The sequence below is a fragment of the Brachionichthys hirsutus genome, chromosome 17 (assembly GCF_040956055.1).
Source record: "Brachionichthys hirsutus isolate HB-005 chromosome 17, CSIRO-AGI_Bhir_v1, whole genome shotgun sequence".
Classification (NCBI taxonomy): Eukaryota; Metazoa; Chordata; class Actinopteri; order Lophiiformes; family Brachionichthyidae; genus Brachionichthys; species Brachionichthys hirsutus.
Window position 1 is genome coordinate 8852014 of NC_090913.1, and position 27312 is coordinate 8879325.

At 44.2% G+C, this 27312-nt stretch overlaps 1 protein-coding gene across 1 annotated transcript in view; it reads right to left on the bottom strand.

Moving 5' to 3' along the window:
• The window catches only part of cxxc4 (CXXC finger 4), a 50074-nt gene that overhangs the window by 8455 nt on the left and 14307 nt on the right, over positions 1–27312 (bottom strand). The window lies entirely within an intron of this gene.

Here is a 27312-nt window from a genome sequence, read left to right on the forward strand (position 1 = left end):
TTTCTGATTTACCATGTATATGCATTCCAGCTGGAGACTCACGATAACGTAGCAATAGGTCGCAGGAAGGCAAACCTGCCTGCAGCACCTTACGCCCATTAAAGGTTTTTGTGCGTCGCCACAATCCTCTGCAGCTCAGTGTTTGTTTCCTCGGTTGAAAGGCTCACCCGAAACGCAGCTATTTCTGAAATGGTTTGCGTCTCTTCCTCTCTCGGTTCCTGAAGCATCACAGACGCTCTGCCCCGACTTTGAGAACCCATAAGATGAGAATAATTGCTTATAGTTTCTCATCCTCCCGCTGCTGTTACAGTCTGTCCTTGGCTCAGGCATTATCTAATCTTGGTGGAGCCACTTGACTCCACTTGTGATGTTGGAATTATTAGATGAGATTATTGGATGTAATGCGACTTTTGGCGCCTGTGTCGAGTGTGGCGGAGGTTTCGGGATTCATTAGACTTGGGCGGAGTGTTGAAACCTCTGCGGTGTGCGGATGGAGACGTGAGGGTAAAGCTCAGTTAACGGCTCAAATCAGGCGAAATGTGTCGAAGAGGTTTAAACAGAAAACTGGGTGAATAAGGGATTAAAGAAAAACAACGAGTGGGAGAAATATAAATGCATGGCGGGGGGCGGGGGGGGCATGCCTATCAATGGGTATACAGATTCACTACAACAACCAGAATTCCTCCATTTCACATACACACGCTCATACTCAAGGCCCTCCTACCTCATGCTGCTCATCTCGATAATTACCTCCCCCAGGTACTGGTACACAAGAATACACCACGCACGTGCTGCCACCGGGGGCACTGCGCCAGGGAGCGCAGACGGCAGCCATTCAGGGGGCAGCGAGGAGGAAAAAGAGGTGGAGGAGTGATGCTGATGATAATGATGTGTGTGTGTGTGAGAGAGAGAGAGAGAGAGAGAGAGAGGGTAGGGGGTCTGGTGGGTTTGCAGTGGTATCAGGAAGCATCAGGGGGAATTGGATTCTAAAAGACAGGTGTCATGGCAGGTGTACGGTCTCCTAATTACGCAAGGTCTCCCGCCGCCATTAGGAGCTGTCAGTAACATGAGGGAACGCAGCCGGCCACGAGAGAGTCCACTGCAATCCACCACAGACCCTGTGTGTGTGTGTGTGTGTGTGTGTGTGTGTGTGTGTGTCGGCGGTTCAGCTTTGACCTGAACTGACTTTTTTAATTTGATTCTGTTTTTTTCTTTAAACTGTAGGAGAACAGCTGAAGGTAAACATATTTTCCATGCACAGAGCTGTTGAAGACCGACGTTATTTTATTATGAATCTTTCGCCTGTCTTGAACGTCGTCCTGAAGGCACGGATGTGAGTTGAGGTTGTGTACTTCTAGCTTTCTGAGCGTGTTCTTGTAGATTTCTTGCAGTTTCTCTGCTGTTATTGTCAGGTTTGTGTCTGGAATATTATTTTGTAATTCCCCTTTTCTCTTTGTGCATTTTTCCAGAATTTATACTTTTAACTGTGGACCATTAGAATTTCACTGCTCTTCCTGGAAATAACGCTTAATGTAACTTCATTTATTGATTATTACATTAAACCATTTATGAATTAAGCAGCACTTGGTATCGTTTTTTGGTATCTGGTTAAAAATGAGGCTCAATAACTGATTTTAACATTTGATATTTAGAAGAGAATGATCATTTTTATTGGATAAAGTTATTTTGGTCCTATTCTTAAAAAATAGTCTTTTAAAAATGTCAATCTTTTCCTGTATATTTTTTTAGATGATTATTTTTACACCGTCAGAGTTCTATTCGGTGCACTTTGGTGCCAGGCTAATTGATTAATGTAATTTGTGGCTTCCAAAACACGTCTGACAATATTGATATTGCGTAATCCAACAAAAATAATGCTGCCTTTTTATTCAACACTTTAAATTAAGGCATCCGCTTTAACAGGCTTGTGATGGGCAATGGGAGAAGTGAGAACTCTGGTGGATGAAGCAGTTGGAGATGAAATACCTCGGGGGGGGTAATTACATCGGAGACTGGGAAGGATCCGCTGAACGAGGGAACCAGTTTCCAAGACGGAAAAAGCAGGATCAGGCATCGTCGTGACATTCTGCCCGTCCTCTTACAATACTTATGAGCCTCTGAAGAACATCTGACAAGCCCAGCTTCACAGCTTAAGCTCAGGGGACATTGACCTTTGACATCATCTCTGGAGAAAGACGAGGTTGCTATACCCAAAGGCACACCGGAATGGTGAGAGACCAGGAGCAGAAGCAGAGTGCTACATGCATACGTAACTCAGAGGGTTGAGCATTCGACGTTACAAATGACTCTTTATTGTCTTCCTAACCTCAGCGCTCCATTTGATACCGCTGACCATCATATCCTATTACAAACACTGGAGCATTTAATTGGCATGGCATGAACTGCATGAAGCCGGTTAACCCTGTTTATCTGTTTGATCCCGGTTCTGGAATAGGCTGCTGCATATTTACAACTCCGAAGAGGAAAAGCGTTGAAAGAAAATACATGGATTTTTAGAAATGGAAGCAGTAAAAAATACATTTGAGATTTGAAATACTGTCAATAACACTAGAAGAGGAAGAATCTATCCGAAAGGATTTAAAATGTCACTGCGCAAGCCTCAGATCCTCTTTCTTACTAATTTGGTAACCACAGTTACCTGCCAAAGATCAATATGTTAACTTAATCATTGTGTGGATCAGACTTATTATAGTACAGTGTATTGCTATTGTATACATATTGTGTCCTTGAACCCCTCCAGATATACGTATATGTCAAAATATACATGCTGACTTAATGTGGCCGCAATCAGAATTTGTTAGCGTATTGGTTTATAGCAGTAATAATGATTGAGAGATAACCACGTAACTTATTTGATCAACTGCTCACTGACAAATGCACCAACGAATCCAACGGAAGCAGGCGTGGTCACTGGGGAAAGTCAACTGGCGTGCCGGAAAATGTGGGATATCATTAACTATGATAGACAAAGAGGAGATGGGAATTTGGTGAAAGGAAATAAACATAAGTAAAATAACCGCTGGGATGCACTGCACATCGCTGATTGATTTCATACAGCAGGCGGTGTGTGTGGGTGTAATTTAATGAAAGAGCACAGTGGGACAGGTGCATGCGTCTGTGGATGTTTGTGTGTTTCATAGGAAGAGGCTTTTATATTTACAAATACACCTGCACCTTTCAGGCTGTATTTTGTTCCTTTGACGCTTCCACGTTCATAAAAAAAAGGTAGATGGAAAAAAAAATGAAGGAACTCAGACAGGTCATGGTGGATCTCCTGCACCATGTGGCAGCAGGTGTTAGACATCCTCCCTACGTCACACTGCTGTCTACCAGTCCATTGCTGTAGTGGTAACACACACAGACACACACACGCACACACACACACATCTGTCTTTGCAGGTCCCTTGTGGCTTCCCCTTTAAAGAGATACGTGGAAGGCTGCGCTCCGTTTGACACGTGGGCCCTCATTCTCACCTTAGAGACGGTGAATGAGCATGGTTGCACGCTTTGATGGCTTAATTACTCCTGTGGAAACAGGGTTGGCTGGAGAGCAAGAGTGGGGGGGGGGCGGGGAGGTAGAGGAAGGGTGGGTTATGTGCTAGTATTAGCAGCACTCGTATGCTTGTAAGGATCGTTAGCACGAGGCTAAAGTGGCACAAAGGTCCCTTAAGACGTTTTAAATGTATGTGCGTTGGGTGAGGGGAACGCTGAGGCTTATTTAGGCGACTGGTTTGAATCATATTCTATCTGCTCTCTGCTGAAGTGAAACTCATTTGGAATTTTATCACGCCAAACTCTTATTTTACCCATCGCTGAAGCACAGAATGCCATGAAAGACACCAGGCGATGCTGGATTTTACATATCGTAAAAGATAAAATATTGAATTTAACAGCAAAGTTTCACATTTATGAAGTATAAAAACGTATTTTTCTCCTTCATAGACATTAGTCAAATTGGACGGCACAATCTACTCTTACAACAATCATCAGGATAGACTCTTGTCAATCACTCATACAATCCTTCTGATGTAAATATGCAGTAGAATATCAAACGGGTCTTCATGCACAGCTAAAAATAGTCCCTCGTAAATACACTATTTACCTCTGTTTAAATAACGTTTTATACGACTTGCAGTTCCCCCACTGCGAGGAAACAATTGAAGCTTCCTCGAAATGAAACTCAGGCGTGACTGATTCTTTATATTGTATATTTATGTTTACCTCTTTAAGAGGAACTGCTACTAGTTCAAAGGCTCCGTTCGGTCAAAGACGCTTCTGACATACATGAAGCAAAACAGATTCCTATTATTTTTTCATCCACATTGCACAGACAAGCAAGGGCAACAAATGTGCCAGCATGGTATAACATTGAAGTCCAGAACAGATAATAGTACACATGCATGCCACAGAGCATGCATGCTTCTAACACCTGGGTTGCAAACCAAGGGGATTGAACCATTTATCTTCAGGAGGAGGCCCACGTGTCTCAGGAAGGGGGGAAGGGGCTGTGAGGTCGTGCTCAGTTTAATTGAAGATTATCTGCTTAATTACTCAAGCACAGTCTTGGATTAATAAAACGTCAGTGAGGCAGATCTCGGGGTACGGCGGTGTGATCAATTAGCAAGCAGACCCAGATACAGACCCTCCCCTCCTCACCCATCATTGCCCTGCAACTGAAAGTGCATGCTAAGAGAGAGACAAGCTGTGATGATAATATGAGCCCATTTGAATAGCTGTTAGCATATGGAGTCAAAGTGCAGACATCACATCTGGACAACCCCCTGTTCGAAGTTTATAACTTTGTGCATCGGAGCTGTCCATTAGAATTGATGCATTGATTCTGCATCTCATACTTTAAATATATGCCAAAGTGCAGTCCGAATGTGGAAAGCAGCATGACCTTTGATCAGTGGTCAGAATAAAGCAGCAGTTAATGTTTTTAAAGGCTTATAATATTAAAATTAGAAACACAATTTTACAAATTCAATTATGATGACTTTTAATATGCTAAGAGTAAAATGTATGATGTTCGCACTACACAGTTAATGAATATATATAATCTATAATATGTGTTGATATATAACTGAATTGTTATCCACATAACAATAAACATTTATAGAGAAACTTTCTTTTTTTTAATCAAACATATATCAGGTGAATATCATTGTTCCAAACACAGACCTTAGTGGAACTCCAAGACCTGCCATACCAGGAGAATTCATAGTGAACATGTCCACATGTGAATTGATCAGACAAACTTGACTTTAACCAGTTTAGTGCAGTTATTCTAATGACAATTAAATGCCCCAATCTTTTTAATAAGATGCAGCACTAAAGCCTAGCAAGACAGAATGCCCCGGAACACACTTTTTCTGAAAGAAAATCACACAAGCTGCTATAAATGGAGACTGGATTTTGACTCAGAGTCTTTTAAGGATAAAATGCGATGCTTTGTTTTCATTATTTAAAAAGTGCAGCATAATAACTGCTCAACAGAAGGAACTTATTAGTGCCCGTGTTCTTCTGCAAGCACATTGTTCTCTCCCTCTCTTTGACATGAGAATAACAAGGTTTACCAATGGGAAGATAAACTCTTTGTTGCTTGATTATATGCCCTGAGCAGCTAGTATAGCTACGTATACTCTACATGTTTCTGTCAACCCTTATTTTCTGGAGTCACCTTCATCGGTGAATCCCAAACTCCAAACACATTCAGCCCCCCCCCCCCCGACTGCAGTATAGAAAAATGATTCCGTTATTCATGGGTGCTGGCGTGAGAGGGTGAGAGATGCAGACAGCGAGACAAAGAAAGAGGAAGGGATGAACACAGGCGAGGGGGGGGATGCAGTTTGGGAAGGTGCGGGAGGAGGCAAGCAGGTGAAGATTTGGTTCAGCCTGAGTGCTCTGCTCATGCAGCGGAAATGCTGAGGAGGTCAATCACCAGCCATCCTACCCCCGCTGCTTCCCCTCCAACTCTCCCTGTCATTCAGCCTCTCCTCTCCTCTCCTCTCCTCTCCTCTCCTCTCCTCTCGAGCCATGTGCCATTTTGACAAACTGATTTATTGGTTACGTCATATTTCTTCCCTGTTTTAATCAAATGCCGGGGCGGCAGGGCTGACTCGTGCTCAGATTAATATCACCATTGATAAGATTGGATGGAGGTGTCCTCACACCCTCACCGTATACCACCCCCTGCTCACAGCCTAACCCCACCCCACCCCCCACCCCATTTCCCCCACTCTTTCATGGCAGGGAAAGGGCTTTTCACTCTGAGAATTCCAGTACAGTGAATTCCTGCTCGCCCGATTTGAGTCACGCATCCGTGCTTCAAATTTATTCCGATGCTTTCACCTCCTTGATTTTTGCTCATGAGCACTTTGTCTTGTTTTAGATTCTAGGCGTTGCGTTTTGATATGCGTGCAAAAAAAAAAAAAAAACTCCTGAACTTTATGGGATTTACGGTCATTGCAGAAGCTGTGGGAGCGATTCGGGTGACAGCGAGCTTCAGACAGAGCGAGCGTGGAGGCTGGGGAGGAGGACAGCAGGTGCAGCAGCGAGCCACTGACAATGCTGCACGAGGAAGTCATTTTAACAAACACACCGTGGCGGCCAGGGCCGGTGGCAGCCATCAGAGCTGCTCCTTCCCCCGCCAGCCACCCACCATTCATCCTCACACACACACACACACACACACACATCACACAATCAGTACCGCCACTCTGACGGCGCTTTCACCCATCGCCCCACCACCGTTGTCTCCCCCAGCCTGCCAGTCATGCAGCCACAGCCCGCAACGTTCTCCCATGTCGATCATGCGTGACACGGAGGTCAGCAGCGAGCGGTGGCGAGGCAAAGAGCCTCTGCATGTGCGCTGCCTCCCTCCATCGCCCCAAGGGGTGTGACCATGCCGGCGGTCTGCCACACGCGCAAGGAAATTACCACACATCTTTTGTTGCTAAGTGCACGGGTGAGTGATGAACAGAGGCGGCCTTTGGCAGACGCTAACTGCAGGGGTGTAGAAGGAGGTGTGCGGAGGGGAGAAAGAGGGAAAATGTAAAGAGAAAAAGAGAGAGAGTGAGAGAGTGTGCTTGGAGGAAAGTGGTGGCTGCTGGTGAAAGGACAGAGGGGGGATGGGGTGATGAGGAGGATGGAGGGAGGAGGGAGAGGAGCGTGGGGAGCCGCAGCCTTCTGATTAAGGGCGAAAGACTGCCGGTTGAGGGGGGGGGGGGCGCTGAGAGCTGAGGGAGTGAGAAAGGGAGAGACGGTGAGAGGAGAGATGGGGAGGGGGGGGATGGGCAGGAGCGACAATTTAACGAAGCTCAAAGCCTCTGCCATCTCTAAAAAGCAAGCAAGGAGACAGACATGGAGGAGATCGGGCTGGGCTCAGGCTGGCGTTAACAGCCTGCTCGTGCTGCCCTTGCGTTTCTTCCTCTGCTGCCTCTTTGTTTGTGATTTCGTGTTTAGAAAAATGTGAGCCAGGATAATACCAGGGCTTTGAAGGAAACTTTAGAAATCTGTTCTCAGAAATATGGTTGGCGGTTGAGTTTCTCCAAATCCATCACGTCTGTAGAACTTGTTGATTATCCACTTTTCCCTAAACATTAAAACAAGTCACTTTCTTTGTCTTTTTTTTTTTTTTCAAACTACTACCACACAAGAGTAGAAAAAACGTAAAAAATAATTCACACAAATAAGCCACATCTAAATGCAAAAGAAGAAGATACATGAGTTCAGGATGTTCTGAATAATCCAGGTGCAACCTTTTTAAGTGTAACAAATTCATGCTGAACTCAGAACAAGTCCCATTTAACATTATTAAGGAAAGGACGCAAAAGCCTCGAACACGAGGTGGGGGGGGGGGGGGGGGGGGGCGGAGCACCTGTGTCATTGTTATGCCTGTTGCCTGGAAACAACATCCTCACCGCGAAGCATCGGAAACCAAGCATGTGTCCAATGCAAAAAAACTCATTTACAAATTTTGCTTTTCTTTGGGACAACGAATATAGTTAAGATTCCGATCTCAGGGTTATATTTTTTCAAACGGCTACAACATAAACGTGAAGAAGAAATAAATAAAATCACACAAACAACCCGCATTTAAATGTGAAAAAAGAGAGACAAGTTCAAGATGCTCTGATAAATAAAGGAGCAAGCTTTTTAAGTGCTGAACTTAGAACAAGTGCCATTTAGCATTATCAAGGAAAGGATGCAAAAAAAAAAAAACTCGAACACTCGTTAGGCGAGAGCGGGAGAGCACCTGTGTCACTGTCATGCCTGTTGCCTGGAAACAACATCCTTACTGCGAAGCAAACAGGAAACCAAGCATGGAAAAGGTCATCGTCTAAAAAAAAAAAAGTAGAACGATTTTCAAATTTCAGGCGGGTTTAGGAATGTTTCCTTTAGAGATCCATCAGCTCTGGGCAGGTTTCAGCACTGAAATGTGTTGAGAGCAAAATTAACTTGATCTTTTAACCAAAATCTGTAAAGGACATCCCAGCAAATGTATATTTTCAGTGTATTTATTAGGAAAGCGCCCATATGCCTCAGCCACTTTCAAAATAAAGCCTCTCAGCTGATCAAATAAAAAGATGCATTTCAGCAACAAGTTGACCTTGTGTCGCCGTGTAACACAGATCACATTTGTTTCTCAACCCTTTAATCTCACAGACGGTCCGTCGAGGTTTTCGCGGCTGTTCAGGACGTCCACACAAAAAGGCAGCATTGGCAGACTAGGTAACGACTTAGTCGACAATGCTATAATAAAAGTTTCATAATAAAATCTCAAATGATTTTGATTGCTCTATACTTTGTAAAAAAAATAAATAATAATATCAAAGGTCTCTGATAGAGGATTTTTACAATATGCTAAGTTAAATGAAACCTTTTCTGACAGGCCAGCACCCATGTGTCTTATTTCTCACTCCAAAATACAGCAGGTGTCAATGGAAAATCTGGAAGCCTCACGAAAACATTTTCCTCAAATAACCGATTGAACTGTCACGGAATCATTTCCTCTCCGGCCACAATGATATTTGGGAAGCATGCGAGATGCCACTCCAGCGTTTGCAGTCGTATTTTTTTGTGCACGTTTGCTCGATATGAGCTACACCGGTCAATGGAAGCTGCCGGGCCTTATATATTCTGACAACACCCCTAGACAGCCTGTCCACTGGAACAACACCTGTTGACATGATGAGGAAGGAGCCTGTTACTTTGAATAACACAGAGGGGGGGGGGGGGGGGGGGGGGTGGAAGCTGGCTGTGCAAATCAGCTTTGAAACTCAGCGACGGAGGCTTGCATGCGCCGCGCATCTGATAAACCAGGCACATTCAAACGTTTGCCACGGTGGCGCCTTCTCCTCTGATGATCCAATAAAAGTCAAAGACGATAAATGTCCAGCTGTGCATTTATTGCCCAATAGTTAAGAAGTCATCACATTGCTTTAAATTCAACTCCTCGTCTTCATGTTGGACCGATTAGCTGCACTATATCATTTCCTTCCTATCTGGTGATGTAATCGTTAATTTATATTTGATGTGTATTCCCTTCCCAATAATAGCACTCAAATAAAGGTTTGGCTACTCTTAATTGACGGCTACAGCAATGTTGCCGTTTGCGCAGCGTATCTCGGTAAGAATGGATCGTAAGATTTACAGGACAATCCAACTTTAAAATCGAGGTTAAAATCGGTTTAACCCAAGATGTCTAACTTAACATGTTTAAAGCCTTCGACTCGACTGAGAAAAGAATCCGACTCACGATCCACACAGCGAGGATTCGTCATTAGTTCCTTCAGCATGTTTTACTTCACATTAAAAGCTACATAACTGCATCAATGAATCTGTTTTTTTTCCCTCTATCATTTAGTCAGAATTTCCCCTTGCTGCTGGAACTTTCCGCTTCAAGGCAAAATGTGCCCATTCTCAGAGGGGATCTTCAAATGTAAGCCTTCCCCATTAACTGTGATAGCTACCCCATGCCACGGCTTCTTTTGCTTGCATGAAACACCTCCATATTTGATGGATATTTGTACCAGAAATCCCTTCCTGCCGCCGGCTTTACCACCGGTAGCAGACGTCCTTCCTTAAATAATGCGACGCAGCGTAGAAATCTCACCACTCAGCGAGTCAGCAGTGGAAAGCCCATTTTGATTTCTGAGGATAAGGCGGGTAAGGACATTTACAGCGTTAATGTAAACCCAACTCAGCCTTACAGTTAGGATTATTTAAATGCTTTTTTTTTGGTGATCTGGTTTATTTATTTAGCATTTTGCTTTCACTAGGCAGCTAAAAGACTGGCGTGGAATCACTGATGTCGCAGATTACGGCCTGTGTCAAAAAGGCAAATCAATACAATTATTAGGAATTAAATGTGACTTTGTGCTGCCGTGGAGCAGCGTAACAAAATTGGACGTGAAGCAGAAGATAAAGTGGAGAATGTGTCATACGACAATCTATATGGAAGATAGTGCTGTGATCCGCGGTGTGGTGAGAGCTGGCTGTGTGGAACGGGGTTCACATTACCCTCTCTTGGGTCCGATTGCTCCACCGGCTGCTCTAATGGTGGCGCGCTGATGACAAAGCTACAGGTGAGACGCTGAGCAAATTCAGCTTGAGGTCAGAATCCCTTCCTCCTCTGTGTTTCAGGCGGATACCCCAAAGGACAAAATAAATACATAAAATACTCTATCGTTATGTAAGCGCATATTCATTAGTATTCCACTTTGCCTCGATGGGGGTTTGGCAGAAGTATCTGTTGACTATTTCTGTTGTTTGGGAAATGGTGACTTAATCAAGCAATAATGCTGGAAATGATTTTCAGCTAATCTTGCGGCCAATCATGTGCAAAAGTAACGGCTTGAAAGCTGGCAAATGAGCCAGCGCCTTGAACGCACATGGGCTAATGGCATGATTATTTGCTCATCAGAGCGATGTGAGCGAGAGTGTGTGTGCGTGTGTGTGCGTGTGTGTGTGTGTGTGTGTGCGTGCGCATGTGGATGTATGTGCGTAAAAACCTATATGTGTGCTTGTTGGAGGGTGTTGGCGGGGGTGATGAGCGAGGTGCTGGTCACATCTCAGCGTGGCAATAAAAGTCGGAGCCCCTAATGCTCGGCTTTTAAGTGCTGCCTCTATTCTCACAGAGCAGCAGACACGTTACAGGAAGGGGGGGGGGGGGGGCAAAAAGAGAGAGAGAGGGGGGGTGGGGGGGTTGAGGCCTGCGGCTGAAGGATTGATTTTAAATGTTCTGCAAAGGCAGTGTTTACTATCCTTCTCTGGCTAGCCCCCTGACAGCGGCAGCATCACAACGAGATTTGTCTGCCCCCCCCACCCACAGAAAGAAGACATGGAAGCAGGCGAGGCAACGGTGGCTTTAAATGATGGTTTTCCTCCCTGGTCAAGTGCTTAATTTGCCCCCAGAAGTTGCACAACCACGGCCTGACACGGACAGACAGTCCAAACATCGGGACCCATCCTGGTCTTTATGGGGTGACTTATTGAGCAAAGATCTTTACTGATAGCATATTACCGAAGCTGTCCCTAGTGGGGAGCCAGAATACAGTCATACCTCGACACACGAGCGCTCCGAGATGCGAGCCAGCCTGCGAGCAATATTTCACTTTGAGATGCGAGCGTAAATTTGAGATACGAGTGCGCGGCCGCGCTTCCAGATGCTTACGCTAAATAGCCGAACGCTCCAAGCGCGAGGTGAAGATCGCAGTGAGAAGACGAACAAACGCATGATGATGATGATGGAGATGAAGCGTAACTGATTTGGCACGCCAGTACATCAACGATGTCTACGTTTATGACAGAGTACGTCTGAGGTACGATTACGGTGTAAAGCGTCTGCGTACCGGTCCGGCTTTGATCAGTTTGCATTCATGAACAAATTGACATTTTTTCTGCTGTGAGTTTGTGCCAGACTTGTTTGCAGAGCTATTATTGCATAACGTATATCTAAATGTAAAGGCTGGTGCGGTTCTATATTTGTCTTAGGGTTAGGGTCTCTGTGTTCAGCTCCATGGCTCATTACTGGCTTCATTACTGGGTGATTGATAAAGTGCATGGGCGGAGCTAGAAGCAGTGAACTTTAGGTAAACTAGCATACTTTTGTTCCAATATATTCTCCTCACACTTTGGCTTTCGGCGTCTCAATCCCTTCGTTACAGCGGTAAGCCATCATCCCCGTCACAATGGCAACCGCTGAGCGCCTTAATCTCGAGAAAGGAGTAGTAGTGAAACAGTCGTCCACCGTTGTCCACCATGTCTCTGTAGAAATCCATGCTTGATAAGCCCCCCCCCCCCCTTCCACCCAGGCAATACTAACTTGGCATTTTTCAATTACCCAAAACAAAACAAAATTCTACACATCAAAAGTTCTTCATTATCAGCAAAAAGACTTGGATATAAACTTATAAACTTCTTTAAGGAACTGGAGCCATTTCCTTCAACCTGAGATCAATCAACCTTTGCATCATTGAAATAAATAAGTTCCTGAAAAAAGCTGGGCTCTGTAGCGTTTAGTTAACACGAGTTAAACAGGAGTAAATAGCCTATTTGGGACTATTTACAGCGGTGCAGTAATACGCATTTAGTGACTATTTATTGCAGCAGGACCTTTATGTCAGAGTGACTCTTAATAATAGCCACACTGTCCTTTAAAGTAAATGAAAATAAATATCCGCCAGTGGAAGGTTTCTTTTCCAAATCATCAACGGCCATTTCGAACAAACGTGCATTGGTGGAAAAAAAAAAAAATCAGGTTAAATACTTAAAATGATCTAAAAGGAGAAAAATCCCTCTGGTTGCAGCGTGGCCGCACTCATAATTAACCGATTGCTGCCGACCATTAGGAATTTGATTCATTGTTCTTTGGCAGTCGGGATGGACGTTTCTCACCTCCGCCTTGGACGTGTGTGAAATACACAATTCCGGAGGGCTGAGGCGAGCAGGGGGGGGCGAGAGCCATATGTCTGCGCTGTCAGAGAGCCACTTGTTACAGGAAGTTTAGCCTCCCTGTGCCTCCAGCCACAGCCTTAATTATTAACAACATGTCTCCCCTCTGAAGAGCTGTGTGAGGACGGCTCGCTTGGAGGAGGTGCTTTGGAGTGTGGGCTGAAAACGGACTTTTCTCTAGACACGGCGGTATATTCAGTTGAGCCGCCGGAGTCTTTCAGAGTTGTCGGTTTATAGACATTTATCCTCCCCTTCGCTCTTGTGTGAGACTTTGTAATTGAAGCTCACTTGTAAACACATAAGCAAAAAAAACTGGGGTGAATCAATCTCTCTCACATTTAAAATCAAGGCAATCATCGCCAAGTTAGCCTGTCCCAATTTGAGATTGAAAAATGATCATTTCTGCAGATTTGTATCCATGTTTTCTTTTTTTTTTATCATGTTAAAAAAGCATTGATTGACTTTGGGTTTCATAAGCAACAGAGAGTCCTGATTTCCTGATTGGCTAAAGGTAACTGAGAGACTCAAAAGTGTGCTGTGTAATCTCTGGAAGCTGCACTTGAAAATATTTTTTTCTGAAATGCAGGCGTAAGATGAATAATTTAAGAATTATTATTTCCTTATATCAAAAACTGTCAAAATAACCAAGATAATTGATTATTATAAGTTGTTTAAGCTATAACCATTCAAATCCATATAAACAAGCAAGGGATGGTGCAGCGTCACAAAAGGTAATGGAACGCCAAACAGCGTCTAGGTGGCAACTAATCAATAAGTGCCTGTTTTCACTTCAGCTGCATTGTAATGATCCGACCATCAGTCAACTGTAATTATCAATTACAAGATTGAGGTGGCTTGATAATTAGCCAATCAGATCAGGTTTAACCTTGGCATTAAAGCCAGAATTAGAACAAGATTTGTTACGTTCTTGTCAGCAACAATTCCACAAATCATTGTGTTCAGATCCTCGGATCGACGTCCTGCAGGTTTGACGACGCACAATGTCAACAGAATTAGCATTTATAGCCCTCTCTTGGTCAAAGCGCATGTTCTTGCACTTTCTTACATGGATGTAAACCGTTGCAGGTTTTAATTATGTATTCGTTCTGAAACACCTTTGATTTTCCACTTCTGGCCTCAGACGCAATCTTTGTCCTTGACCTGTTCATAATTCTCTCCTTGCCTTTCTTTTAGCACAAAAACTGCCTGAGGGGTGCAATGGTTTAAAAAGAAAAAAACACACAGAGCATTCAAATGAGCTCTCCCTTAATCATTTAGGACACATATGCAAACATATTTTGGATGCACAATCGCAAACCCTGCCTTCCAATGCTATATTAATATAAATCTCATACTGGTGCTCACAGCAAATCCATTACCTATAAATTGAGTAATACTTTCTCCAAAGTATAGATCGACTAATTGACTTAAATGCATCCAGTTGGTTCCACTTTAGGGTGGAAATGATTAGTTAAACAGCTTTTCAATTCCCTTCACAAAGCAGCTGTTGATCAAATGATTAAAAGATGATTACTGTAATGTATTTTCAGCCACTTTTGATTTTCTAAGTCATTAATTGAATGATAATGATAAGCCAACAATTATAAAACCATATGTCCAACAAAAGAGACACTGACTGAACAAAAAACCCACAGCTGAAAAGCAACGGCTTGAGGATGAAATTCTTAAACTATTTGGCCAAATCTAATTTTGCCCCTTGTCATGCTTAAGCGAGTAAACTCCCCCCGTGACTTGTTCTTGCGTGTGGCGCCATACCTTCCAGCGATTGTACCCGGGGTGTCTGTAACAGATAGAAACAGTGAGCGTGTCTGTGAGGCCGTTCCGACGCTGACGAAGTGGGGGGACCATGTGATTTTTCTCATCTCTTCCTTTCCATGCACCATCCACAAAAGTCCTCGCATTCCGTCATGCACATACACACATATTCAAAAATGTGCACACACACACACACACACCAAGCTTAATACTGTGGAACAGCCATCAGTCAAAGTGTGTTGGCGCTGCAGGTCTGGGGCATTTACATAGATAGATGATGGAGAGATTATGGGGCACTGGGGTTATTAATCACGCAGCTGAAATGGAGAAGAGGGACTCCTTGGTGTCACTCTTCTCTCCGGGGATGGCTCTTTGCCATGGATGTGTCTTTTGTGCCTATTTCCATGTTCAATTCGCCGCCTGGCTAAACCACTGTGGTATTATGAATGTCTTGCTATTCAATATTGCTGCAGGGTAAAAGGTACAGCGCAGCTAAGTCCACTGCCAGGCTTTCCCTTAAGGAGTACAGTGTAGAAATTCCTCCTGAAATGAACAGAGAAACTTACTTTAACTACACCTTCAATTTACTCCTATTAAACATCAAGATCTACTTTTTTAACTGTTTCATGCTTCCGGAAAGCACAAATCTTCTGCTTTTCTCTTCAGGTTTGGGAGAAAACAATCAATTGAGATGGGGATCATATCATATATATATATATATATATATATATATATATACACAGATTTAGTATTTTCTGGTATCAAACATCTCAAATATCCATCAGGCATTTTTTTTTATATCTTTAATTTAAAACTGGTATTAGTCTAGACAAGGCAGAGATTCAGAAAAACTAGGTGCTTTGAGAAAAGTAATCACATTTTCCCTTCGGATTCATGGTGGACACAACTCATTGCACATGATTTGGGTGATCATTCTTTCCGTTCTCGAGGGTTACGTCCAGTGTTATACATGTTGGCCCCGCAGCAGCACCTTAATTCTCTAAATCCTCCTCTTGAATGATTTGTTTCAGCCGATCCTTCCAGTTTCTTATCCGCGCTGTCCCCCTGGCATCACAGCCATCTGCAGCAGGTGACTGACTGCATAACGTCAAGCTATCGTTCTACTTTAATGCCGAGATTCACTTTCGGTATGTCAATGGCGGAAATCAACATTTTCATCACCGTCGGATAGTAATTGCAGGTAAACATATAGTAGAAAATCGATTAACCAGTTTGTTGGTGATCAAATATTTACTCTCAAGAATAAGATTTCTTCCGATTTTAAATTGATCCACGTGATTCTTTGATTATGTGGGGAAGAGCCCACCAATGATTTTGTTCAGGTTTGTTTGTCTGATTGTCTGCCATCCCTTTTTCATTCATTTCCTTTCGTTGCCATTCAGGCTCCTGAACTAAAGGGAAAAAAACAAGCAAGGTTCCTGGACGGTAGGTGAGACGTGTTCAAACCCTCAACTGCTTCAGATTCGACCTTCAAGGATTGCGCAGGCGGTTGTTGCATTTACATATTTGCATATAATAGAAAGGACGAGTGCCCTTGGTTTGAAAGCCCTTCTGATTTTAAAAAGGAGAAGAAGAAAAAGAAATCCCCATCATACACATCTGTTTTGACAAATGTAATTAATTTGTCCTTTTTTGTTTTATTCCTCTTTTGTATTTTAGCACTTTTTTTCATGTCATCTTGATTTTTATATTAATTCCTTAATGTCTTTTTCATTTTGATGTTTTCAACATGATTCTTTTACAATGGTTACATTTACGCATTTTAAATCCCTAATTATCTATAATAATATATAAAAAAGTGTTTTGCAGCATTCATTATTTTTTGGAAGTGCTTTAGAAATACGTGTAAATCTCACTGCCTTAACTTGAAGTGCCATTCCATTATTCCAGATGGCCCAAAAAATTAAAACGTTGTTTCTCACACAACAATCAAATAACAGACTCAATGCCTTTTAAAATTACCGAACGCTGTTGCCGTTTGACATTTGATAGCAACCCGCCCGTTCTGTATGAATTTTGAATTGTGAGTGTTTGGAACGGGACGCCGTGGAACTGGTGGATGTGAGAATGGAATAACCCCCAGAGACAGGTGAAGTACTCCGCTCCTCTGGGCTGTTTGCTTTGGTAAATGTAGCCACCATCCCCTGACCCCAATGGGATCTGACAATTGGACCTTTCCTGTCCTTCCTCCTCACTCCAATAGCTCCTGTTCCCAGGTTTGGCCTGTTTACCATCATTCCTATGGCATTGAGTAATTCTGCAGCATTTCACAGGATTAATTAATGTGCTAATCGAACCACTCAGTGAAACCTGGGGTGTGTGGTGTGTGTGTGTGTGTGTGTGTGTACTGGTGGTTTAAGAGCAGGTGATAGATGGGTGGACAGATGACGAACGGAGGGGTCACTGCCTGGATGAAAGGACAGGTAGATGAACAAAAGAATGAGCGATACCTGGAGAGACGAGTGACTGAACGCCTCTTCAGAGATTATCTTGATCATCTTTAATGATCTCGATAATCACTGCGCAGCTGCATGACATAAGACATCCTATTAAAAAAATCTGTGCCTCGTTTGATCAGCATGGCCGTGGTGAGGATTTATGCAGAATGCAATCAAGTAAAGCTGAGTCAAACATCCTTCTTCTGAGACGTTGTCTGAACAAAACTGGCATTTGTTGTGCGTTCTACAGATCACCCAGGATTACCGCTATACGTTGATGTTTGGCTAATACTCAGACTGAATTGGTGATTGATTATTTCTAATGCTGTAGCCATTTTTACTGCAGAGATGAATAAATAGATTGAAGCCACTTTGCCACAAGCTTTTTTCTTTTATTAAAAGTAATTGCTTCCTTGATTACATTAGCTCACAATTCCTTTCCCCTTCAAATCCCTGTGCTGCTCTGCTGAGAGGATTGTGTCGGAGGTTTCTTCTTTTTATTTTATCACTATCGACGCTTTCTCGGCTGCCATTTTCAAAAGCTTTCCAAGTCTGATTTGCGACTTACCTTCCTGCTGTGCGACACAAAGGTTTTTGTGCCATTCTGGTGGTGAAGTCCGAGTACTCCCGCTTCATTTTGCCCTTCATTGTAGTGTGAACACGCCTTGACATTTAAACTGGCTGGGCTTTACTTAGGAAGCCTGGGATTTGGAACGGAGCATTAGAAATGTAGCGAGCTGCAGTTCTCAGCTGGGTTGGAAATTGCAGAACTCTTAGGTTGTAAAATGAAAAATAGTGTCGGCCTTTAAGTTAATCGATCAGCGTGTGTGTATTTAAATGTGTTGGGATATGCACGAAAATGTATGCGTGTGCGTAGATTTTGTGAGTCAGATGTCAGGGACAGAGATAGACATGATCGACATGCATATTCAGATGTGTGACGGAGATATGCACAGGTGTGTTGCACGGGAAAGAGGTGGCAGGAAGTGTTGGCGTGCTCTGCTGTCTCACTGCACCATGATGGCTTCAGGATAACTAATCAATCTGGAGCTGCCTCAGACGGGGAGGGAGAGGAACAGTCAGACTAGATTAGCGGAGAAAGATCACGTCAGCCAGGCGCCGCGCCGGCTTCTCTGATGTGTCCTGCTTTCGTCACTGTATGCACCCCGAGCGGGAAAATAAAATAAGCGTCTCATTATTATGCGCGGACAACCTGACTGGACTGGATTTAAAAGAAAATTCATTCCTGCTTTTATTATTGCTGCCAATGGGGAATTTTTACATCTCCAAAAATCTGGGAATTTGTCACAACTGTAGAGATTTATTCGCCATATATCTTTCATATTACTTATATTCCCTGGGGGGGGGGGAGAGAATAGATTTGAACTGAAGTGGACCCAATCTTTTCTAAATAAATGGACAGCTAGTACAGCTTATTAATTGGTCCTATGGTGATATATTTTAAAAAGCACACACACAGTCTTTCCGCACATTTCGGCGTTCAGCTCAGACAAAACAGTCGTGAAATCCAATTTTCCTGCCCTAAACTTCGAGAACTCTGTAAATCTACTTTCCACCCAAATGCCGCTTGTGCAAATCTTGCCACTTGCTTCAGCGCAGAGATGTTTTTCTTCTCCCGCCGCCCCCCCTGCTCTTAACTGTGTACCAGCGGTTCTAGGGGCTGTCATATTGCATCAGCGCTCTGCTGATTACTTCCACCTTGTCTCCCTCGTCAGGAAATGATTCTGACACACACTCACACCCTGCTTTCTCGACATCAATATGCGTGCGATGGAAAAACTGCAGACAGTAAATAAATAATGAAAGACGAGGTGGGGAGGAGGGAAGGGAATGGGGGGGGGGGGGGGGGGCTGTATGTGTCATTCTTTCTCTGTCTCATTCTCTATATCCTCTGCATGTACGAGTGACTCGGGATGGGAAAGTGTTATTTGTTATCTGAAATGAGAGAATAATTATTTTTTTATATGATTAAAGTTAATTAGAGGACATTTTGCTTGCAATTGTTCAGCGTTGGTTCCGCGCTGCTGTGATTTCCCAGCATGTCCTTCCTTAGTGCGTCCCCACAGGAAGGTGTGTGGATTATTGCTCTGCACAGTGCCAAGAAGCACGCCGGCCCGACTGAGGGAGCGTTCTCAGCCAGAATCCCTAAAGGGATTATAACAGAGGCATTTCTGCGGAGGACACAGAGAGGGCACGCGTGTCTGATTGGCCCACTAACCCGAGTGGCATCGCTGGCTTCTCAGGGAAATATGGCCATATTGCACTTTATTTAAGGGTTGACCATTAATAAACAACTCCTCATTTTTAGGCCTGATCTATTGTGCCATTGTGAAGCAGACGGCAGAAGATAAAGACATCTGCTGCCTTGCTAGAATGTCGAGACCAGCCAGCATCTTTGGAAAGGTGCAGCTTCAGATTAGAGTCCTGTGATGCGTTTATGCTAATGAGCCGATGGCATACTGACCTAATTAGCGATTTGTTTGGCTGAATATCATCGCAGCATTCTGCTCGCCTGTTTATTCACATTTATGTGCGCTTTTGTGGGCCTTGAAGAAAGCCGAGTTCAAATGGAGTTTGCATCTTACAAACAAGACATCTTATATGACTTCTTTTTTTTTGGTTCAAATTCTATGGCCCAAACAGAATTGCATCATTTCCTGCGGGCTAGCAGGATGTCTCTCAGTGTTTTGTGGAAGATTTTAGGACAAACTCACGAGTTTGTGGACAATTTGTCCCGATTTTTCCCTCCTGATATTTAAAGGGAAAATTCAATCGAGGATCAGCGCTGAGGCTCGATTCAGATGATCTGCTAATGATCCTGAATTATAGATCCCGAAACCTCCCAAACTACCCACAGTCATTAAATCCTTCCCAGATATAATCAAGCATGCAGGTGTTCATTTGGAATGTTAATGTCAGCGCCACATTAACGGTGCCAAACAACTAGCCCTTATAGCTAATATTGCACTGATGACAGCGATCCTATTAAATCCTTCAGCTTCCTTCTTCCGTTTTGGTCACCGCAGAAAATTGTTTCACGTCTCCATTTTTGTTTATCTGCTTCCCCACGAGATCAGACGAGAACATGAAGGGTTGCGACGTTCCGTCTGACATGATATTTCTAACAAATGTCCTCACCATTGTCATATCGAGCAGCGCTTCCGTATTTCAGATTATAAGATGCCTCTCCGTGTTTGCATGATGCAGCCTGTTTTCAAATTCAGTCGGGATTTTATACCTCCTGCAATCTGAGCCTGGTTTTAAGGATCCACTCAATTACAGCTGAGTTTTAAAGCATGTTGTGGTGCAGCGCGGCCACTCGCAGCTCGAGGGAATTAATTTAAGAACGCAGAAACCAAACTTGCCTGTAAAGTTATCAAATAAACACAGCGGAACAAATAATAATACTGTACTCTATGAAAGTGGGCTGCAAGGTGGCACAGTGGGTAGCGCTGTTGCCTCACAGCAGGAAGGTCACAGGCTCAAATCCAACTTGCGGGCTTTCTGTGAGGGATTTGTATGTCCTCCTAGTGCCTGCTGTGGGTTTTCTCCGGCTTCTCCGGCTTCCTTCCACCACCAAAAACATGCAAACTCGGTGAATTAGTTACACTAAATTGCCCACAGGTGTGAGTGTGTGTGTGTGAGAATGATTGTCTATCTGTGTGTGGCCCTGTGATGAACCGGCGACGCTCGCCCGTTGACTGCTGGGACCCACCATAATAGTGTAGAAACATGGGAAAAGTGAGTTTTTCATAATATGGGACCTTTAACTGTGGAGGCAAACTAGCTGTTTCCCCATCGATGCTAAGCTAGTTGCTTCCACAAGCACAGATAATGTGGTTAACAATCTTCTAACATGTAAAACTACTGAACTAAGAGTTTCTGGAATATTATAGATCTCAACAAAATAGTAGAAAACTGATCACAAATTGGGATCAGGTTCGTCTCTTTGAGTCTAAAACGTCGATTTGTGTGACGCTGACTTGGGTTAACGTGGTCGGTATGCTATTTAATCTCACCGAGCAGGAAGAGAGCGCGCCGGCGCACCCTGATCCACGTTATAAACCTCTGATGAACGCCGCTGGCCGGAAACTACCACGACTGCAGAGCACGTCAAGTCGTCTTCCTGGCGGGGCCTAAGCAGTCGGCCGCTCAATTTGGGCGATGGCAAGCGTGCTCAGTCAGTGTAGAAGTCGGTCCCGGATGATTTCCTCCATCTCTGCTCATTCGCCTCAGCGCTGGCTCCCTCCCCTCCCCACCTCAGCTAGAGCCCAAATGAGCCTCTGTCCTCTCCCTCCCACTGTACCGCAACCCCCCCCCACCACCACCACCACCACCACCCATAACTATTCCTACCCGCCATCCCTGAAACTCAAAGACCCGGCAATCGCTCAGTTTCTCAAGCTATCTCAGGAGCCTGCGTCTCCCCCCCCTCTTCCCACACACAATCCACCATCCTCCCTTCTCTCGCCGATCCTCGCCCCCCCCCCCCCCCCCCCCCCCCCAACCGCACACCCCAAATGCATTCCAGCATGACAAACCACATGGGATTTCACTAGTCCTTTAAAGTCTGCTGCCTCTGGGAACCTCTATTCTCCATGCAACATTTTAGTATTCAAGGGAATACGTGAGCGGGGAGGCAACCAATGCCGTTATGTTCCTTCTGCCTCCTCCTCGTCGTGATTTCACTCGAAGCTTTGTGGAAGGGGGGGGGGGAGAAATATCCTCCGTTATCAGGTGATCAGAGGAGCTGGCTAATTTTTTCCCCCTTCCAACCCATGAGTGGATTCACTTCAGTGTCTTTGGAGACGTGTCCGCATCAAACAATTACCGTCACGATGTCTTTTGCTGAAGTCATTTCTCTTTTTTATTATTTTATTTTAACACATAAAAGCATCACAACAGCAATATACAAATTCTTAGTAATCTTTAAAACCAAAACACATTTACACATGCAACAATAGGGTTTAAGACAATGAGTAAATTATTGAATATTTCCTTTTTGGGAATGTGTTAATGTCATTTTCCGGGAGAAAAAGATCAAACCCCCCCCCCCCCCTCCCCTTTTTTTGCTCCAGAATATCTGTAATTAATTGTAAAAAAAAAAATCAATCTTCTCAACATAACATACAATTCCTTTTCTGGTATTTCTCTCTACCTTTTCTGAAACGTACTTCATTCATCTTTGGGAATATGACCTCCAGAGAGCCGTCTGACTCATTCAAGGTCACAATCACCTGATGCTCAATTAGATTTTGAACATGTTAAACTGTCCATACAAGACAATGTGCCCTGTTTTGTAGTCCGTCACGGAGGCGCTGCTGCCATCCTTCACGCCGCCGTTCTCAATGAGACGCATCACACGCTCCCCGGCAACAGTCCTAGCATTAGCATGGGATTTGAAAAATTAAATAATGAAAAGGTTTTCAGGAGAAATTAAAGATAAGAAAAGAAGATGGCCAAAATAATTTAGGAGTCAACAGAAATGAAAGATTGAAAAATAGAATAAATTATTGCTCCAGAAGTGAGTGGAGTTTGTTGTATCATCGGTCCTTGTGGCCTTGGTTTGACGGATTCATCACAATTGTATGATTGTCTGTTGGAGTCCTTTACATTGGATTGGCTGTAAAACCTACAGCCACAACACTGAAAACACACTCATAGACACCAAAAATATACATTATGTTACTGTCAAAAGGTACAATAATTACACAGAAAAGGAAATTACAGAGTTAAAACAACACCATTATGTTTTCGTTTTTCTTTTGTCCGTCCACGTTTCTTCTCTCAAATGGGTTGCCATGTTGGGTTCTATGAACCCATCAAGTGCTCTTGGCAGAGAGTCAAGAGTCCCGCCTTCCCTCCTGCTGCTGGATGCCGCGACCACGTCTTGCGTCTCTAAAAGAACCACCGAAATGCTTCGCCGTTGTTGACCGGCGTCCTCTGCGGGAAACAAAATGCGAAAGACCAGTTTTAATTTGGCAGGTTTCAAGGTCATGCCATTATCATGTTATACATTCTACCCAGAAAACATTTGAAAAACAATAATCAACAATATCTGAACAGGTGATGGTTAAAAGAAATAACAGGGACATTAAGTTAAGTAAAAACCCAGAAGTGCACTTAAACGTCCATAAAGCGCAACCATCAATCCAAGCATTTCATCAAAGGAGCCGCCAAGGTGATTACATCCACGTCCCACCCACACCCAAATAATCATTACGCTGGATGAAATATTCAATACAAATTCCCAAGAAGCAACAATGAGGCATTTAATTACTGCGAGCTGCAGCCGCAGTGATGGGGAACAGTGCATCATTTCAATTTGAGCTTGTGCCAGCAGCCCCCCCTCCCTCTCCCCAAAATCTCTACGCCAGAGTGACAGCTTCTCCTTTCCAGAACATTTAGAAGTTAAAGACATAAAATCCTTAAGTCTCCAACCAATCGCCATGACCAATTAGCAAATTCTTTGATTATTCCTTTTCTGCTTCAACGGAGCAGAAAAGGAATAATCACAAATAAAATCGCTCGAGTCTGAGAGGAGGATAATTTGACATTTGAATGCCGAGCATCATCTGTGACTGATCTTCTGGTTTTAAGTGCATCTGGGTGATGATCATATCCTGTTATTTTGGTGTCCTGACATGAGTTTAGAATAATTTGTAAGATAATTCCATAATCAATCACAGACAACAGGGACTGCAAACTCCAGCAAGGCTGACTTTTCTCCGCAAATTCTTTTTTATATGCAACACCTGGATGTCGATTCTTTCACCTCAAAAACATCCCCCCCATCCGTCCGTGACTAAATCAGCTGTTCCAGAAGATTTTCCGCTGGATGGGTTCCACCCAAAATGTAATCACCTGTTCCCAGCTCCCATGCTCGGTTCTTATTAAAGTTTCATGCAACTTTTTGAATTAAATGTCCCCCCCCCCCCAAGGTTCTGGATCCACCCCTTGATCTGGATTTATACCAACATTCAGTTGTTCCTTCTTTGGAATAATGCCCACTTCTCCAGCCAGACTGATCGTATTACATCAAGTAATTAAAGCAAATTTTACAAAAAAGAGAACGATTCTCTTCTCACAGTGATCAAAAAGTGAAAAAAAAAGCCTTTTGTCTCCCACAATTGCTTTTTTAGATCCACTTCCAAATGTCACAAATTCAACAATTCCAAACTATTTCATCACAATCTGTCAAGGAGTAACAAAGATAATCCCCCAGTATTTAAAATTGTATGAAATGAAACACTTTCAAGGTTTCAAGGGTCTTGTATCTCACATCTCAGTTGTAATTTCTGAAATTGTACATGTGAAAAGGTTGAAATACAGAAAATATTCAGATTTTTTAACAATGTGCATGCATCACACTCATCTTAATATTTGGCACATGATAATGTGCCCATATTTTAAATGCATCCAACGACATCCGGGATAGCGTCATATTGTTTAGTTGAATCACAGCACAGGCCCCCACAATGCCCCTAGTGTGTTCAGGCTTCCTGCCTGTGGAATCAAGGCAACACCATCTGCCCTTCAGAAGCCCGATGGCAACAGTGCCAACAGTGCAAACCTGGCAATCGCCAGAGTGATAATTTCTCTCCACAGTGTTTTGGAGAAATGGTAAACGGGCTGCACTTATATGCACCAGTTCTGCAGTTTGAAAAGAAAAGAGGCGCATTTGGGCACCTCACATTCCCCCATTCACTCACACTTCACTGCTGCCATGCAAGGCGCTGCCAGGCCCACGGGGAGCACCTTGGGGTTCGGTGTCTTGCCCAAGGACATTTGGGCATGTGGACACTCAGAGCCAGGATTCGAAGACGCCGACCTACGGGTCACTGGACGACCCACTCAACCAACTGAGCCACAGCCGCAGGGTAACGAGGGGTCATCGTCTGTGAACGGCTCAGGCACCAAGGTGGAGATGAAATGCCGCTGATTTTATATTTCTAGCTGCATCACCAGAGCCTTCAAGCCTGCAACGCTGATGTTCCATCATCTGACGAGTGAAGGGTTAACCCAGCCCAAGGAGACGCCACGCCAGCGGCACGTCTGCATCGCACATGATTTAAATATTAATTGAATGAAAATGCTTTCAATTAGCGAAAGGAAATTCAGGCTGTGCCTTCACAGTCACATGACCGCAGTGAACATCCTGCAAAAATCCAGAGCAGGCTCGCCGTCCGCTCCGACTCGTGTCTATGCCGCCAGAACGGCACAGGAATGTAGCGTGCCGTTCAGATGCATCAACCTCGTCTCTGGAGGACGTTGGGGCAGCCACTGTGTTTTTTTTCCTATAAGCCTATTTGATGGTGCTAATTAATTATAATACACTAAGACAGACACGGTTGGCCGGAAATAACATTCCTAAAGGTTGGATGAGGAACTGACAGAGAATTCCCGCTTTGAAAAGTGGCGGTTCCCATTCAAGGGCTGGGATTCCTTATTTTGGAAGTAATATATTATTAAAGCAACATATTTTCTCTTTTTAAATAATTTGATTGTAGGAAATATAGAAAATATAAACGAAACAAAGATTCCGAAAATCGACGAGGCCAACAAAAAAACTTATTTATTGATACATGTTCTGTAATACTTTGTGTAAAATCAGCAAATATTTAATAGGTGTCCTCCCAGTTTCACTTGTTGGGCTACTAAGGAAAAGTCAGATTTATTTATTTAGAAATACATTTCTAAAAATGAAACCTGCAGATTTAGTCATTCGCCAGTTTGTTAAGGATATCTGGCGGATTCTGTTGAATTTGGCAGAGAAGTGTTCCATTAAAATAACCTGATTGACTGATTGACACCCTGAAATGACCACGCTGATGAATCGTCATCGCTCTAAATCAGGGCCAACAAGACATTGTGATCTCCATGAATGTAGCGGAGCGTGTCCAGGGCTTACGTGAAGAATCGGCAAACACAATCAATGAAAAAAGAAAACTATATAAAACGCAGCATTGCGCATGTCAGAGCACCGGTTGAAGCCTCAAACGCCGCACCTGCATCTACATCATAATGCATCCACAGCTTCATGCAACGCTGTCTCAGCCTGCCACGTTGCGCTCTAACCGCTGTGCCGGGGAGACAAGAGACAGGGGAGGAGAGAATGTTTATCTTAATCCATATTCTCCCACTGATCGGTCCCCGGTGGAAGTGCGGCTCGCTAGAGACAATAATGACCCTGATCTGGCCACTCGGCATGTCCGTGTTTTGTTAAGTTCCCATGTTATTGATCCGGTGGGGCTCTTGAGTGCTGCTTGGTTTCACTCCTGGGCCTCCTCGCCTCAGCACACTGCAGTGACCAGGCACAAAGAAGGCTCAATTAGCAAGCCCCACCTTGTCTGCCCCCCCGCCCCCCCCCCCCCACACACACACACCCCGCACACCTGCATGCACCTTCAAAATCACTCTATCAGCCACCAGGGAGAGCAATGGAGGAAAGGCTCAAGGAACAGAAACGACAAGGAAAGAGAGGGCGAGACAATGGGGGATGAAGGGAGAGGGGGAGGGGGGGGGGCAGAGGATGGGAAGGTGGGGAGGAAATTACAGGAGGGACGCAGGAACAGCACTGAGGTTTCACCTCAAATCTAGATGGCGTGGCAGCGGCGCAGCCTCACGCCTCTGCAGCGGAGCATGCATAACAACGCGGAGGGGGAAACAATTTCCCACTCCGGCTACGCCGAAGGAGGAGGAAGAGATTTCTCCAGAACTCATATTAACCCCACCGCACCGCCGCAGCAGGCGCCGCATTGTAAGTGTCTGCCAATGGCGTTTGGTGATAACGAGCCAGTAAAACTGACAGGTGGTAGAATAATTCCCTGCCGATGCTGGGGAGGGCGGGATGAGGACCGTGGGGCGGCCATGACACCCTGTGATCCTATCTCAACCTGGCAGGTGCAGTAAACGCTGAAGCCGTGCCGTCGGTTGATTGAGAAGAGGCGGCAGAAATACGACGCAGGCTCGAGCGGGACGCTGAATAATAATCAGACGGAAGCGGCTTCTTTGAAGGCTGCTGCAACCTCTGCAGCACCAATATAACCCCCCCTCCCCCCCCAACACAATCTTAAAC